Source organism: Mus musculus, chromosome 9 (genome assembly GCF_000001635.26).
Source record: "Mus musculus strain C57BL/6J chromosome 9, GRCm38.p6 C57BL/6J".
NCBI classification, from domain to species: Eukaryota; Metazoa; Chordata; class Mammalia; order Rodentia; family Muridae; genus Mus; species Mus musculus.
Genome location: NC_000075.6, coordinates 4396990 through 4415305, shown reverse-complemented (window position 1 = coordinate 4415305; position 18316 = coordinate 4396990).

Sequence of the window (18316 nt, the reverse complement as noted above, 5' to 3'; positions counted from 1 at the left end):
CCACCATTTTCATCTTCAGTACAAAAAGAAACTCTTGACATTCTCAAACACTGCTTATCACTCCATGTTCCACCCAAACATAGAAGTTAAAGGAATGACAACCCTTTAAATTATGATGACACACACACACATCTTTATGAGCTAGAGATGCAGCTCGGTAGGTAAGAGCACATACTGCTTTTGCAGAAGACCTGAGCTTGGCTCTCAATACCTGTATTAGGTGGCTAGCAAGCACCTCTAACTCAAGCACTAGTGTGTTTTAACACTTCTGACTCCTACACACACATATACATAAATGCACACAAACATACACACACATAATTGAAAATTTTTTTAAAAAAATTGTAAGTTATTTCTCTTTGTAGAAGTATGTGCTAACAGACCAGTGATGTAGTTGGCAGACAAAGGTGTTTGCTGAGCAAGTCTGAAAATCCAAGTTTAATCCCTGGAACTCAGAGAGAAAAAGAGTTATCTTCTAAAAGCTGTCCTCTGAATTCCACAAGTAATTGGCAGCATGCAAACCCACATGCAGAAAGAGACATCATATATACATGCATATGCAAATTAAACTAATCTAAATATGTCATCAACAGAATGGTAGCTCACACCTGGAATCTCAATACTGTGGCTAAAGGACTGTGAGTGTGTAAGGCCAGCATGGGCAACCTAGCAAGTAGCAGGCCAGCCTATTCTATTTAGCAAGATCTTGTCTCAAATAAGAAAATAAAAAGTACAACAATAACAAAAATGAAAGATGACATCTATCCATCTAACTACTCTATTAAAATGAACTAATGAACTGCTTGCTTGTCCACATTAGTTACTCACTTCTACACAAATGCTACATAGTCACTAAGGACATTGGAGTTTGACATATCTATGTAGTACACCCCAAGGTCAATTGTTAATTCTGAGTTATGTTAGTATAGAGATGTCAGTTAGCCCCAACCCACTTCTTGAATCCCAATGATTGCTGACTCTATGCACTTTAAGTCACTCATGACAAAAGGCATACAGCAGACAGTTCCCCCACCTCCTCATCTGATTTGAATAATGCCCAACTTCTCACCTTGCCTTCCTTCTCTTAAGCTAGTTGATAAAAGAAGTAACTTTGAGTCTGATATTTAACACCTCTAATTTACTCTTTCACTTCATCAAAACATTCTTGCCAAGGTCACTACTTTATTCAACTAGCACAGTGCAGACAAATTGAATAAAGAAATTATACACAGAATTAAGCCAGTTGAGCTCTTACACATTTGCATAAATGATAATGCCCCATCCCCTTCTTTTGAGCACTTCATGATAATAATGTAAATCTCTGAAACTATATGACTGTCCCAATTAAGTAAGAGTTCTCATGGTCTTGGTGTCTCTTCACAGCAATAAAACCCTAATTAAGAAACAGGGATTCACCTGGCTGCCATTTCTGTAAAGGAACATTGGAACTACAGGTATATATTACCACACCTAGTTGTGCATGGTTCTGAGGATTCTCAGGACCTCATACTTGCTTTACCCACTGAGCCATTGGTCCAGACCTCAGATGTATCATCTTTCCAAATAGCCCTCTATGACCTTCCCCAATTTTATAAGTAGGATGGATAGATACTGCCAATACTACTTTGGTATTTTCACTAACGTTGATACTACATTTTGATTCATGTCAAACTCTTGTAGAAAAGTTAGTGAGGGATCATTTTTTCTTTGTTACATATTGTGGTAAGAAATTTAAAATTACTGATTAATAAATTTGTCCATAAAAAGCATTTTCTAAGCACTTTATTAAGTAACAAATTTGTTTTAGTAATGACAACATTTCTTAAAATTACTGCCTCCTAGTTTCATAGTAAAACATTAGAGTGCATACAAAGCAAGCATGAATAAAAATTTTGGACTCTTCCTGTTTATAGATATATTGATAGAGGTATAAAGATAAAGATAGGGATAGGAATAGAAATAGGGATATAATGTTCATGTGGATATGTGTGTGCATGCATGTAAAGTCTAAATGTCAACACTTGAAGTGTTTCCGCTCTATCTTCATAGAAGAAGATCTTTCTCCTCAGTCTCCTGGAAGATATAATTTGCATCGTAAAATATTCTGATTTTGTTCTGTGAAGGAAGAAACTAACAGGGGTAGAAACTGGGATGAATGATACAGATTTGCTAGGCCTTTTACCTGGAGAAGGCTAGATATGAGGAAGCACAAGAAGAACTATGTCATCACACATGTAAAATGAAGTCAAAGGCTTCAAAGATAATTTACACATTGAGAAAAAAAAAGGAAAAGGAAAAGAAACACCACAAACAGACCACTACAATGGATAAAGATTACGTGAAAGAAGAGATTTATTATAGAAGAGGTTTTTTTGGATTTATGGTTCCAGCAGTTAAGAGTCCATGATGGCAGAGTGAAGACAGCAGGTGGCAGGTCTGGTGGCTGGAACAGGAAGCTATGAAACAACAATCTGGGAATGGCTCACGAATCTTTAAACCACAAAGCCTGTCCCCTTACCCCAGCAATGCCACATCTTCTAAACCTCCCTGAAAGAATGTCACCAAATGAAGACCAATTTAGATGCCTGAAAATATGAGAGGCATTTCATTCAAACCACCAGAGAAGAAAACAGTCAAGTATACAGGATGAGATAATTATAACAATTGGAATAAAAGTTTACAGTTCATGTCAAAGGAGGGATTCTGAGAAGTGAAGTCCAAAGAATTAACATTATTCCATTTTAAAGTAACTTAATTATGTCACATCAGAAATAAATGGTAAATAATAACAGTTCTTGTTATGAATTACTTAAATATTGTTAATGTCTCAAAATAGTTCAAAATTCAAAATTTACTTTGTAGCAGATGCTACTCTTAGTTTGAACAGTGGAGTCTCAGCATTTCTATCTATAATTATCAACTAAAAGTTCAAAATTAATTTTGTAGTTCACGCTATTCTTAATTTGAACAGCAGTTTCAGCACTTCTATCTTCAGTAGTCAACTAATCTGAGATTTATGCAACTAGTACAGCTAATTTTTTGTTCTTTAGATAACATCCACTTACACAACGGCTAACTCCATTTTCATTAGTGACAAATATTATCAATCTGAAAGGGTCTAGAATTACCCAAGGTGTCCTAGGGTAGGGCTGTGAGAGGTTTTTTTGGTTTTGTTTTTTTTGTTGTTTTTTTGTTTGTTTGTTTTTAAAAGAATAAGTTAATTGAAGTAGGAGAAGAGATAAAGAAGGATACTACATACTTATTAAAGGAAAATTCCCACCAGGGGAATATTGTAATTCTTAACATCTGAGCACTAAACAGAATGGCACCTAACTATATTAATGGATTCTAAGAGTTCACAAATGTCAGCCCAGATTACTATACCCAGCAAAACTTTCAGATATAATAGATGAGAAAATAATACATTTCATGATGAAACCAAATGTAAACAATATCTATCTACAACCCAATCCTAGAAGCAAACCACCAATACTATTACAGCTTGTATGACATATTGACCCTCTCACACTGGTAGTTGGGGACTTCAATACCCAATGCTAGCCAATGGACAGGCCATCCAGATATCAACTAGACAGAAATGTCAGAGCTAACTGAACTTATAAGCCAAATAAGTCTAATAAATATTTATAGATAATTTCATGTAAAACACAAAGAATATAACTAGTTCTCAACACCTAATGGAACTTTCTCAAAATATCTCCCCATACATGGACAAAAAGCAAGTCTCAACAACTACAAAACAAAACAAAACAAAACAAAACAAAACAAAACAAAAACAAAAATTGAAAAAAAACTGCATCCTATTTAACTACCATGGATTAAAGTTGGCTATCAACAACAACAGAAGCAACAGAAATTTTACAAACTCATGAGAACTAAACAACACTTCACTGAATGAAAAATAGATCAAGACAAAAATTAAGAAGAAAGTCGAAGACTTGCTAAAATTGAATATGAGACCCAAATTTATAGGAAAAATTAGGCAAGGTAATAGTACTAAGTGCCTACATAAAAATTCTTGTGAGATCTCATACTAATAACTTTACAGAACACCTGAAAGCTCAATAACAAAGAGAAGTAAGCATACCCAAAAAAAGTAGATAGCAAAAACCACTCAAACTCAGGGCTGAAATCAACAAAACTAGGAACAAACAAGTAAACAATACAAATAACCAAAGAAACACAAAGTTGGTTCTTTGAGAAAATGAGTAAGTATTGACAAATACTTACTCAAATTAACTACAAGCAGAGAAAGACTATTCAAATTTATAGTAAAAATTTATAATCCTAATCATTCCATACAAAAGACACACAATCCAGGTGATTTTATTTACAAGTCATATGCCTAGACTGAGCATAATCTAGGTCAAAACTAACTTATTCCCCAGCTATAAAGCCCCTGTTACTTGTTTCCCCTGGATACATGATTCTGGTCTATGGTGACTTTCTCCTCTCTCCTCCTCCTCCTCCTTCTCTTCCTCTTCCTCTCTCTCTCTCTCTCTCTCTCTCTCTCTCTCTCTCTCTCACTCTCTCTCTCTCTCTCCCCTCTCTCTCCCTCTCCCTCTCCCCCCCTCTCTCTCCTCCCAACCCTAGTATCACACTCTCTCTCAAACTTCTAGTCCCACCTTTCTTCTTCCACTGCCCATTCACAGGCTCTAACCTTTTACTGACCAATTAAATTGGCAAGGTGGTTGACATGGTATTGCTTGAGTACATGAGTGCTCATTGGGGCAACCATTTCTTGAGGATCCAGTATTTAGCATCACAATATAAGCAGCATCAGATGAACATACTACACAGATGAATAAATTCTGAAATGAGAAGGGAGACATAACAACAGATACTGAGCAAATCCAGAAAATCATAAGGACATACTTGCAGTCTACCAAATTAGAAAATCTATAAGAAATGTATAATACAGTCATTAAAATTCTCCCAATTAAAAAAGACCAGAGTCAGATGGTTTTGCTTTAACACAAATTTCTAACAGACTCTCAAAGAAGAGTTTATATTAATCCTCTCATATTATTCTATAAAATAAAATAAAAAAGGAACTTTGCCCAATTCATTTTACATGACCATTATTACCCTGATAACCAAACCATTAAAAAAACAACAAAGAAAGAAAATTATAGACCAATATCCCTTATGAACAAAGATGTAAAAATATCCAGTAAAGTACTTGCAAACCAAATTCAAGGAGACATCAAAAAAGATCATCTTCTATGATCAGTAGGCTTCACCCAAGAGATACAGGGATGATTCAACATATGTAAATCTATAAATATAATCCACCTTATAAATAAATTGAAAAAAATAATACACATGACTATCTAATTAGTGAAGACATGGCTTTGACAAAATTCTACAGCCCTTCATTAATAAAGTGCTAGAGAGATTAGGGATACAAGAAACATACCTCAACATAACAAAGGCAATATTTCGGAAGCATATAGCCAACATTAATTAAGTGAAGAGAAACTCAAAACAATTTCACAAAAGTTAGAAACAAAATAAGGTTGTACATTATCTCCAGACCTATTCAATAAACTACTATAATTCTTAGCTAGAGAAATAAGACAACTGAAGGAGATGAAGGGAATACAAATTGGAAAAGAAAACCCAAAGTATCATTATTTGACGATTATATGATAGCATACTTAATTGAACAACAAAACAACAACAACAAAACAGTAAATTACTATACCTGATAATCACCTTCAGCAAAGTATCTGGATACAAAATTAACTCACAAATATTAGTAGCCCTAGAACTCAGTCCAGGGCAGAGCTGGTATGCCAGAGCCTCTCACATACTCAGAGACGGTTTGACTTCCAGAAGCTCCATCACAGCTATGCTCACAGGAAAGACACTCCCAACCACTCAAATGCCTGGCCTAACTAGGAATTCAAGTCATATACCTGAATATAACAAAAGCAATATTCAGTAAACCAACAGAAAACATCAAATTAAATGAAGAGAAACTGGAAGTAATCCCACTAAAACCAGGAACAAAAAAAGGCTGTCTACTCTCTTCCTATTTAATTCAATATAGTACTTGAAGTTCTAGCTAGAGAAATTAGTCCAAAAAAAAAAAAAAAGGATATAAATCAGAAAGGAAGAAGTCAAGGTATGACTATTTGAGATGATATGATAGTATATATAAGCAACACCAAAATTCTATCAGAGAACTCCTACACCTGATAAACAACTTTAGTAAAGTTGCAGAATATAAAATTAACTCAAACAAATCAGTAGTCTTCCTCTATACAAAGGATAAATGGGATGAGAAAGAAAATAGGGAAACAACACCCTTCACAATAGTCTCAAATATAAAGTATCTTGGCATAACTTTAACTATCAACTTCAAGTCTTTGAAGAAAGAAATGGAAGAAGGACTCAGACAATGGAAAGATATCCCATACTCATGGATTGGTAGAATTAACATAACAAATACATCCATCTTTCCAAAAGCAATATACAAATTCAATGTAATCCCCATCAAAATTCCAACCCAATTCTTCACAGAGATAGAAAGAGCAAGTCTCAACTTCATCAGGAATGACAACTATCCAAAATAGCAAAAAGAGTTCTCAACAATAAAAGGACTATTGCAGGAATCACCATCCCTGACCTCAAGATGTACTACAGAACAATAGTGATAAAAACCAATAAAAGGACTACTGCAGGAATCACCATCCCTGACCTCAAGATGTACTACAGAACAATAGTGATAAAAACCAATAAAAGGACTACTGCAGGAATCACCATCCCTGACCTCAAGATGTACTACGGAACAATAGTGATAAAAACCACATGGTATTGGCACAGAGACAGACATATCGGTCAATGGAATAGAATTGAAGACCCAGAATTAAACCCACATACCTATGGACACTTGATATTTGGGGGAAAAAAAGGCCAAGAAAATATTGTGAAAGACAGCATTTTCAACAAATGGTTCTGGTCTAACTGGACGTATACATCTAGAAGAATGCAAATTTATCCTTGTACAAAGTTCAAGTCCAAGTCGATCAATGACCTCCACATAACACCAGATATACTGAATTTAATAGAAGAGAAAGTGGGAAAGAGCCTGGAATACATTGGCACAGGAGAAATTTTCCTGAAAAGAACACCAATGGCTCAGGCTCTAAGAACAACAATTGTCAGATGGAACTTTATGAAACTAAGAACCTTCTGTAAGGCAAAAGACACTGTCAATAGGACAAAATGTCAACCTACAAATTGGGAAAGTTTTTACTATTCCTAAATCTGATAGAGGTCTAATATGCAATATACAAAGAACATAAGAAGTTAGACTCCAGACAACCAAATAACACAATTAAAAATGAGGTACAGAGCTAAACAAAGAATTCGCAACTGAGGAATATCGAACGGCCAAGAAGCACCTAAAGAAATATTCAACTTCCTTAGTCATCAAAGAAATGCAAATCAAAATGACCCTGAGATTTCACCTTACACCAATCAGAATAGCTAGGGTCAAAGCTCAAGCAACACATACTGGTAAAGATATGGAGAAAGAGAAACACTCTTCCATTGCTTGCTGGATTGCAAGCTGGTACAACCCCTGTGGAAATTGATCTGGAGGTTCCTCAGAAATTTTTAAATGATTCTACCTGAAGACCCACCTGGGCATATTCTTCAAAGACCCTCCAGCATATAACAAGGATCTTGCGCGCGCTCGACTGGCCAGGAAGAATGACGCTGCAACAGGATCCTTCTGCACACGTTTATTGGGAGAGCTTGATTGTAGAGGCGAAAAGACCCTGAGCCCAGAACTGGTGCTGCTTACATAGGCCTAGGAGAGGCGTGTCTCACATCTGATTGGTTAACTTGTCTTGGCAAAAGAACCTTCACTGCCTATGTATGTGTGGTGGCCAGCAGTAGCCAACTGCCACTCTGCAACTGCCACTCTGCAACGGCTTCCCACACAAGGACACTTGCTCCACTATGTGCATAACAGCCTTATTTATAATACCCAGAAGCTGGAAACAACTCAGATGTTCCTCAATGGAAAAATGGATACAGAAAATGTGGAACATTTATACAATGGACTACTATTCAACTGTTAGAAATGACAACTTCATAAGCTTTGTAGGCAAATGATGGAACTAGAAAATATCATCCTAAGTGAGGTAACCCAGACCCAAAAGGGCATTCATAGCATGTACTTACTGATAATAGCCCAAAAGCTCAGAATACTCATAATACAACTCACAGACCATATGAAGCTTAACAAGAAGGAAGGCCAAAGTGTGGGTCCTTTTTTTTTTATTATTGCGTATTTTCTTCAATTACATTTCCAATGCTATCCCAAAAGTCCCCCCCCCCCACTCCCCTACCCACCCATTCCCATTTTTTGGCCCTGGCATTCCCCTGTACTGGGGCATATAACGTTTGCCTGACCAATGGGCCTCTCTTTCCAGTGATGGCCAACTAGGTCATCTTTTGATACATATGCAGCTAGAGTCAAGAGCTCTGGGGTACTGGTTAGTTCATAATGTTGTTCCTCCAATAGGGTGGCAGATCTCTTTAGCTCCTTGGATACTTTCTCTAGTTCCTCCATTGGGGGACCTGTGATCCATCCAATAGTTGACTGTGAGCATCCACTTCTGTGTTTGCTAGGCCCCAGCCTAGTCTCACAAGGGACAGCTATATCACCGTCCTTGCAACAAAGGCTTGCTAGTGTATGCAATGGTGTCATTGCTTGGAGGCTAATTATGGGATGGATCCCTGGATATGGCAGTCTCTAGATGGTCCATCCTTTTGTCTCAACTCCGAACTTTGTCTCTGTAACTCCTTCCATGGGTGATTGTTTCCAATTCTAAGAATGAGCAAAGTGTCCACACTTTAGTCTTCGTTCTTCTTCAGTTTCATATGTTTTACATATTGTACCTTATATCTCGCTTTACTAAGTTTCTGGGTTAACATCCACTTATCGGTGAGTGCATTTCATTTGAGCTCTTTTGTGATTGGGTTACCTCACTCAGGATGATGCCCTCCAGGTCCAACCATTTGCCTAGGAATTTCGTGAATTCATTCTTTTTAATAGCTGAGTAGTACTCCATTGTGTAAATGTACCATATTTTTTGTATCCATTCCTCTGTTGAGGGACATCTGGGTTCTTTCCAGCTTCTGGCTATTATAAATAAGGCGACTATGAACATAGTGGAGCATGTGTCCTTCTTACCGGTTGGGACATCTTCTGGATATATGCCCAGGAGAGGTATTGCTGGATCCTCCGGTAGTACTATGTCCAATTTTCGGAGGAACCGCCAGACTGATTTCCAGAGTGGTTGTACAAGCTTGCAATCCCACCAACAATGGAGGAGTGTTCCTCTTTCTCCACATCCTCGCCAGCATCTGCTGTCACCTGAATTTTTGATCTTAGCCATAATGACTGGTGTGAGATGGAATCTCAGGGTTGTTTTGATTTGCATTTCTCTGATGATTAAGGATGTTGAACATTTTTTCAGGTGTTTCTCAGCCTTTCAGTATTCCTCGGGTGAGAATTCTTTGTTCACCTCTGAGCCCCATCTTTTAAGGGGGCTATTTGATTTTCTGGAGTCCACCCTCTTGAGTTCTTTATATATATTGGATACTAGTCCCCTATCTGATTTAAGATAGGTAAAGATCCTTTCCCAACCTGTTGGTGGTCATTTTGTCTTATTGATGGTGTCTTTTGCCTTGCAGAAGCTTTGCAGTTTCATGAGGTCCCATTTGTCAATCCTCGATCTTAAAGCACAAGCCATTGCTGTTCTATTCAGGAATTTTTTCCCTGTGCCCATATCTTCGAGACTTTTCCCCACTTTCTCCTCTATAAGTTTCAGTGTCTCTGGTTTTATGTGGAGTTCCTTGATCCACTTAGATTTGACCTTAGTACAAGGAGAGAGGAATGGGTCGATTCGCACTCTTCTACATGATAACAACCAGTTGTGCCAGCATCATTTGTTGAAAATGCTGTCTTTTTTCCACCGGATGGTTTTAGCTCCCTTGTCGAAGATCAAGTGACCATAGGTGTGTGGGTTCATTTCTGGGTCTACAATTCTATTCCATTGGTCTACTTGTCTGTCACTATACCAGTACCATGCAGTTTTTATCACAATTGCTCTGTAATACAGTTTTAGGTCCGGCATGGTGATTCCACCAGAGGTACTTTTATCCTTGAGAAGAACTTTTGCTATCCTAGGTTTTTTGTTATTCCAGATGAATTTGCAGATTGCTCTTTCTAATTCGTTGAAGAATTGAGTTGGAATTTTGATGGGGATTGCATTGAATCTGTAGATTGCTTTTGGCAAGATAGCCATTTTTACAATGTTGATCCTGCCAATCCATGAGCATGGGAGAACTTTCCATCTTCTGAGATCTTCTTTAATTTCTTTCTTCAGGGACTTGAAGTTTTTATCATACAGATCTTTCACTTCCTTAGTTAGAGTCATGCCCAGATATTTTATATTATTTGAGACTATTGTGAAGGGTGTTGTTTCCCTAATTTCTTTCTCAGCCTGTTTATTCTTTGTGTAGAGAAAGGCCATTGACTTGTTTGAGTTTATTTTATATCCAGCTACTTCACCGAAGCTGTTTATCAGGTTTAGGAGTTCTCTCGAATTTTTAGGGTCACTTATATATACTATCATATCATCTGCAAAAAGTGATATTTTGACTTCATCTTTTCCAATTTGTATCCCCTTGATCTCCTTTTGTTGTCGAATTGCTCTGGTTATGACTTCAAGTACTATGTTGAAGAGGTAGGGAGAAAGTGGGCAGCCTTGTCTAGTCCCTGATTTTAGTGGGATTGCTTCCAGCTTCTCACCATTTACTTTGATGTTGGCTACTGGTTTGCTGTAGATTGCTTTTATCATGTTTAGGTATGGGCCTTGAATTCCTGATCTTTCCAAGACTTTTATCATGAATGGGTGTTGGATCTTGTCAAATGCTTTTTCCGCATCTAACGAGATGATCATGTGGTTTTTTTGTCTTTGAGTTTGTTTATATAACGGATTATATTGATGGATTTTCGTATATTAAACCATCCCTGCATCCCTGGAATAAAACCTACTTGGTCAGGATGGATGATTGCTTTAATGTGTTCTTGGATTCGGTTAGCAAGAATTTTATTGAGGATTTTTGCATCGATATTCATAAGGGAAATTGATCTGAAGTTCTGTATCTTTGTTGGATCTTTCTGTAGTTTAGGTATCAGAGTAATTGTGGCTTCATAGAATGAGTTGGGTAGAGTTCCCTCTACTTCTATTTTGTGGAATAGTTTGTGCAGAACTGGGATTAGATCTTCTTTGAAGGTCTGGTAGAACTCTGCACTAAACCCATCTGGTCCTGGACTTTTTTTGGTTGGGAGACTATTAATGACTGCTTCTATTTCCTTAGGTGATATGGGACTGTTTAGATCGTTAACTTGATCCTGATTCAACTTTGGTACCTCGTATCTGTCTAGAAATGTGTCCATTTCATCCAGGTTTTCCAGTTTTGTTGAGTATAGCCTTTTGTAGAAGGATCTGATGGTGTTTTGGATTTCTTCAGGATCTGTTGTTATGTCTCCCTTTTCATTTCTGATTTTGTTAATTGGGATGTTGTCCCTGTGCCCTCTAGTGAGTCTAGCTAAGGGTTTATCTATCTTGTTGATTTTCTCAAAGAACCAACTCGTTTGGTTAATTCTTTGAATAGTTCTTCTTGTTTCCACTTGGTTGATTTCACCCCTGAGTTTGATTATTTCCTGCCATCTACTCCTCTTGGGTAAATTTGCCTCCTTTTTTTCTAGAGCTTTTAGATGTGTTGTCAAGCTGCTAGTATGTGCTCTCTCCCGTTTCTTCTGGGAGGCACTCAGAGCTATGAGTTTCCCTCTTAGAAATGCTTTCATTGTGTCCCATAGGTTTGGGTATGTTGTGGTTTCATTTTTATTAAACTCTAAAAAGTCTTTAATTTCTTTCTTTATTCCTTGATCAAGGTATCAATGACAAGAGTGTTGTTCAGTTTCCACGTGAATGTTGGCTTTCCATTATTTATATTGTTATTGAAGATTAGCCTTAGTCCATGGTGGTCTGATAGGATACATGGGACAATTTCAATATTTTTGTATCTGTTGAGGCCTGTTTTGTGGCCAATTATATGGTCAACTTTGGAGAAGGTCCAGTGAGATGCTGAGAAGAAGGTATATCCTTTTGTTTTAGGATAAAATGTTCTGTAGATATCTGTCAGATCCATTTGTTTCATAACGTCTGTTAGTTTCACTCTGTCCCTGTTTAGTTTCTGTTTCCACGATCTGTCCATTGATGAAAGTGGTGTGTTGAAGTTTCCCACTATTATTGTGTGAGGTGCAATGTGTGCTTTGAGCTTTACTAAAGTGTCTTTAATGAATGTGGCTGCCCTTGCATTTGGAGCTTAGATATTCAGAATTGTGAGTTCCTCTTGGAGGATTTTACCTTTGATGAGTATGAAATGTCCCTCCTTGTCTTTTTTGATAACTTTGGGTTGGAAGTCGATTTTATTCGATATTAGAATGGCTACTCCAGTTTGTTTCTTCATACCATTTGCTTGGAAAATTGTTTTCCAGCCTTTCACTCTGAGGTAGTGTCTGTCTTTTTCCCTGAGATGTGTTTCCTGTAAGCAGCAGAATGTTGGGTCCTGTTTGTGTAGCCAGTCTGTTAGTCTATGTCTTTTTATTGGGGAATTGAGTCCATTGATATTAAGAGATATTAAGGAAAAGTAATTGTTGCTTCCTTTTATTTTTGTTGTTAAAGTTGACATTCTGTTCTAGTGGCTGTCTTCTTTTTGGTTTGTTGAGGGATTACTTTCTTGCTTGTTCTAGGGCGTGATTTCCGTCCTTGTATTGCTTCTTTTCTGTTATTATTCTTTGAAGGGCTGGATTCGTGGAAAGATGATTTGTGTGAATTTGGTTTTGTTGTGGAATACTTTGGTTTCTCCATCTATGGTAATTGAGGGTTTGGCCAGGTATAGTAGCCTGGGCTGGCATTTGTGTTCTCTTAGTGTCTGTATAACATCTGTCCAGGCTCTTCTGGCTTTCATAGTCTCTGGTGAAAAGTCTGGTGTAATTCTGATAGGTCTGCCTTTATATGTTACTTGACCTTTCTCCCTTACTGCTTTTAATATTCTATCTTTATTTAGTGCATTTGTTGTTCTGATTATTATGTGTCGGGAGGAATTTTTTTTCTGGTCCAGTCTATTTGGAGTTCTGTAGGCTTCTTGTATGTTCATGGGCATGTCATTCTTTAGGTTTGGGAAGTTTTCTTCTATAATTTTGTTGAATATATTTGCTGGCCCTTTAAGTTGAAAATCTTCATTCTCATCAACTCCTATTATCAGTAGGTTTGGTCTTCTCATTGTGTCCTGGATTTCCTGGATGTTTTGAGTTAGCATCTTTTTGTGTTTTGTATTATCTTTGATTGTTGTGCCGATGTTCTCTATGGAATCTTCTGCACCTGAGATTCTCTCTTCCATCTCTTGTATCCTGTTGCTGATGCTCGTGTCTATGGTTCCAGATTTCTTTCCTAGGGTTTTTTATCTCCAGCGTTGCTTCACTTTGGGTTTTCTTTATTGTGTCTACTTCCCTTTTTAGGTCTAGTATGGTTTTGTTCATTTCCATCACCTGTTTGGATGTGTTTTCCTGTTTTTCTATAAGGACTTCTACCTGTTTGGTTGTGTTTTCCTGCTTTTCTTTAAGGACTTGTAACTCTTTAGCAGTGTTCTCCTGTATTTCTTTAAGTGAGTTATTAAAGTTCTTCTTGATGTCCTCTACCATCATCATGAGATATGCTTTTAAATCCGGGTCTACCTTTTCGGTTGTGTTGGGGTGCCCAGGACTAGGTGGCGTGGGAGTGCTGCGTTCTGATGATGGTGAGTGGTCTTGATTTCTGTTAGTAGGATTCTTACGTTTGCCTTTCGCCATCTGGTATTCTCTGGAGCTGTGCAGGGTACACTTGGTGGGGTCCTGGAACCAAGATGTCTGTGAAGGGTACACTCGGCAAGGTCCCAGAACTAAGATGTCTGCTGCCAATGCTCAGGCAAAGCGCTCCTGCGCCAGGCAAATCCCAATCCTCAGAATTCTTATGATCGTGTGGCTGGTGTTGTGGGTATCTGGCGGTAGTCAGCCGACTGTGCACCCTAGCTACCCCGGTGCTGTTCGTACTTAAAGGGGCTTGTGCCCCTACTCAGACCAGGTTTTTGCTCCCTGACTAATGCAGTCTCAAGTCCCGCAGGATTGGATTGGAGAAGATGCTGTGTTCCACTCACTAGAAGTCTTAAGATCGCTTGGCGGGTGTTGTGGGCAGGTGGAGGTAGTCAGACGACTGTGCGCCCTAGCTACCCGGTGCTGCTTGGACCCCAAAGTGTGGATCCTTTAAACCCACTTAGAAAGGGGAACAAAATAATCATGGGAGGCAGAGGGAGGGAGATATCTGGGTAGGAGAGGGTAGGTGGGAGGAAAAAATGGGATGGCAGGACCAAGAATGAAAATAGACAGTAGAGAAGTCCAGAGGACCAGGAGAACAAATAGAAATAAGTAGCAGTGAGGATGGAGAACTTGGGAACCACTAGAAAGTCCCAGATGCCAGAGATATGACAGGCTCCCAGGACTCAATGGGGATGGCATTAGCTGAAAAACCCAACAGCAGGGGAATAGAATTCAAAAAGAGCATCTCCAGTACATAAACATGGCCCCCCAATTGTGGGATGGGGCCACCCACCCATCTAAAAAATTTAACCCAGAATTGCCCTTGTCTAAAGGAAATGTAGGGATAAAAAAGAGCAGAGACTGGCCATAAATGTACAAGAAGCCTATAGAACACCAAATAAATGGGACCAGAAAAGAAAATCCTCTCATCACATAATAATCAAAACACTAAACACACATAACAAAGAAAGAATATTAAAAGCTGCAAGGGAAAAGGGCCAAGTGACATACAAAAGTAGATCTTTAAGAATTACACCAGTCTTCTCAACAGAAACTATGAAAGCCAGAAGAGCCTGGTCAGAGGTCATGCAGACTCTAAAAGAACACAAATGCCAGGCTACCATATCTAGCAAAACTCTCAACCAACATAGATGGAGAAACCAAAATATTCCAGATAAAAACCAAATTCAAACAGTATCTATCTACCAATCTAGACCTACAGAAGATCCTAGAAGGAAAACTCCAACACAAGGAGGGTACCTACATCAAAGAAAAGACAAAATATTAAGCATTTTACAAAGTCAAAAGTAAAGAACCACATGCACATAAAGCCACTTACAAAAACAAACATAACAGGAACTAATAGACATCTGTCTTTAATACCTCTCAATATTAATGGACTCAACTCACCTATGAAAAGACATAAGCTAACAGACTGGATACACAAAAAGGATCCAGAATTTTGCTGCACATATGAAACACATCTCATTAACAAAGACAGACACTATCACAGAGTAAGAGGCTGGAAAAGGTCTTCCAAGCAAATGGTCCCATAAACAAGATAGAGTTTCTATCCTAATATCCAATAAAATAGACTTTCAACTAAAATTATCAAGAGTGATAAAGAAGAACACTTCATGTTCATCAAAGAGAAAATCTACCATGAGAACGTCTCAATTCTGAACTTCTATGCCTCAAATGCAAGGGCTCCCACATTCATTAAAAAAACAAAAACCAAAAAAACAAAAACAAAAAAACAAAACTTTACTAAAGTTCAAAAAATATTGATCCCCACACAAAAATAGTGTGTGGAGACTTCAACACCCCACTATCACTAATGGACGTGTCTTTGAGACAGAAACTCAAAAGACACAATAGAGATTATGACCAAATGGATTTAACAGATATCTACAGAACATTTCACCTTAAAATAAAAGAATACACCTTCTTCTCAATACCTCATGGTACCTTCTCCAAAATCTACCATATAATTGGTCACAAAACAACCCTCAACTGGTACGAGAAGATTGAAATAATCCCATGCATCCTATCAGATCATCACGGTAAAAGGCTGTTCTTCAATAACAGCAGTAATAACAGAAAGCCCACATATACGTGGAAAATGCACAGCTCTCTATCAATGATAAATCAGTCAAGGAAGAAATAAAGAAAGAAGTTAAAGACTTTCTGGAATTATTGAAAATGTTGACACATCATACCCAAATTTATGCAACACAATAAAAGCAGTGTGAAGAGGAAAATTCACAGCACTAAGTGCCCTGGTAAAGAAATTAGAGAGATCTTATCCTAGCAACTTAACAGTACACCTGAGAGCTCTAGATCAAAAAGAAGCAAACACACCCAAGAAGAGTAGAAGGCAGGAAATAGTCAAACTCAGGGCAGAAATCAACCAAATAGAAACAAAGAGAACAATACAAAGCATCAACAAAACCAAAGCTGGTTCTTTGTGAGAATCAACAAGACAGAGAAGCCAAACTAACAAAAGGGCCCAGAGACAGTATCCAAATTAACAAAATCAGAAAAGAAAAGGGAGATACAACAACAGAAACAAAGGAAATTCAAAATATCATCAGATCCTACTATAAAAGCCTATACTCAATTTCCCCCAAAACAACCAAACAAACAAAAAACAGAAAATCTAGATGAAATGTATGGTTTTCTAGACAGATATCACATACCAAAGTTAAATCCAGAGCAGGTAAATTATCTAAACAAGCCCATATCCCATAAGGAAATAGAGGAAGTCATTTAAAACTTCTCAAAAAGCAAAAGGGCCAGATGGGTTTAGTGCAGAATCCAAACAGACCTTCAAAGGAGACCTAATACCAATATTCCTCAAAGTATTTTATAAACTAGAAACTGAAAGAACACTACCTAATTTATTCTATGAAGCAACAATTACTCTGATAACTAAACCACACAAGGACTTCAGACCAATCTTGCTTATGAATATTGATGCAAATATACTCAATAAAATTCTTGCAAACTGAATCACATCAAAACCATTTACCACAATTCTTCAAAGATGTGGAAAGAACAGTTCTCAATTTCATATGGAAAAACTAAAATACCCAGGAGAGCAAAACAATTCTTAACAAAAGAAATGGTGGGGGAATCACCATCCCTGACTTCAAGCTATACAGAGCAATAGTGATAAAAGCTGTATGGTATTGATACATAGACAGGTTGATCAATGGAATAGAATTGAAGACCCAGAAATACAATCACATGCTTACATACACTTGATCTTTGACAAATACGCCAAAAATGGAAAACAGAAAGCATCTTCAATAAATGGTGCTGGTCTAATTGACTCTCTGTATGTAGAAAGTGAAAATAGATCCATATTTGTCACCTTGCACAAAGCTCAAGTCCAAGTGGACCAAAGACCTCAAAATAAAACCAGATACACTGAATCTAATAGAAGAGAGAATGGGAAAGAGCCTTAAACTCATTGGCACAGGGGGAAATTTTCCTAAATAAAACTCCAATGGCTCATGCTCTAAGATCAAGAATTGATAAATAGGACCTCATTAAACTGAAAACCTTGTGTAAGGCAAAGGACATAGACAATAAGACAAATTGGCAACCTACTCATTGGGAAAAAATCTTCACTAACCCCACATCCAGTAGAGGGCTAATATCTAAAATATATAAAGAACTCAAGATGAACCATCAAAAAAACCCAAACAACCCAATCAAAAAATGGGATATAGAACTAAACAAAGAATTCACAACAGAGGAGTCTTGAATGGCTGAGAAGCACCTAAAGAAATGTTCAAAGTCCTTAGTGATCAGAGAAATGCAAATCAAAATGACCCTGAGTTCCACTTTACAGAATGGCTAAGATTAAAATGTCAGGTAACAGCACATGTTGGAGAGGATGTGGAGAAGGAGAAAGAAGAATACTCCTCCATTGCAGGTGGGATTACAAACTCGTACAACCACTCTGAAAATCAATCTGGAGGTTGCTCAGAAAATTGGAAATATTGAAGACCCATCAATACCACTCTTGGGAATATGCCCAAAAGATGCCTCAGGAGGCCATAGGGGTACATGTCCCACTATGTTCATAGCAGCCTTGTGTATGATAGCCAGAAGCTGAAAACAACCCAGATGTCCCACAACAGAAGAATGGATACAGAAATTGTGGTTCATTTACACAATGGAATACTACTCAGCTATTACGAACGAGGACATTCTGAGTTTTGCAGGCAAATGGATGGAACTAGAAAATATCATCCTGAGTGAGATAACTCAGACCCAAAAGACATGCATGGTATGTACTCACTAATAAGTGGATATTAGCAAATAAATAAATAAATG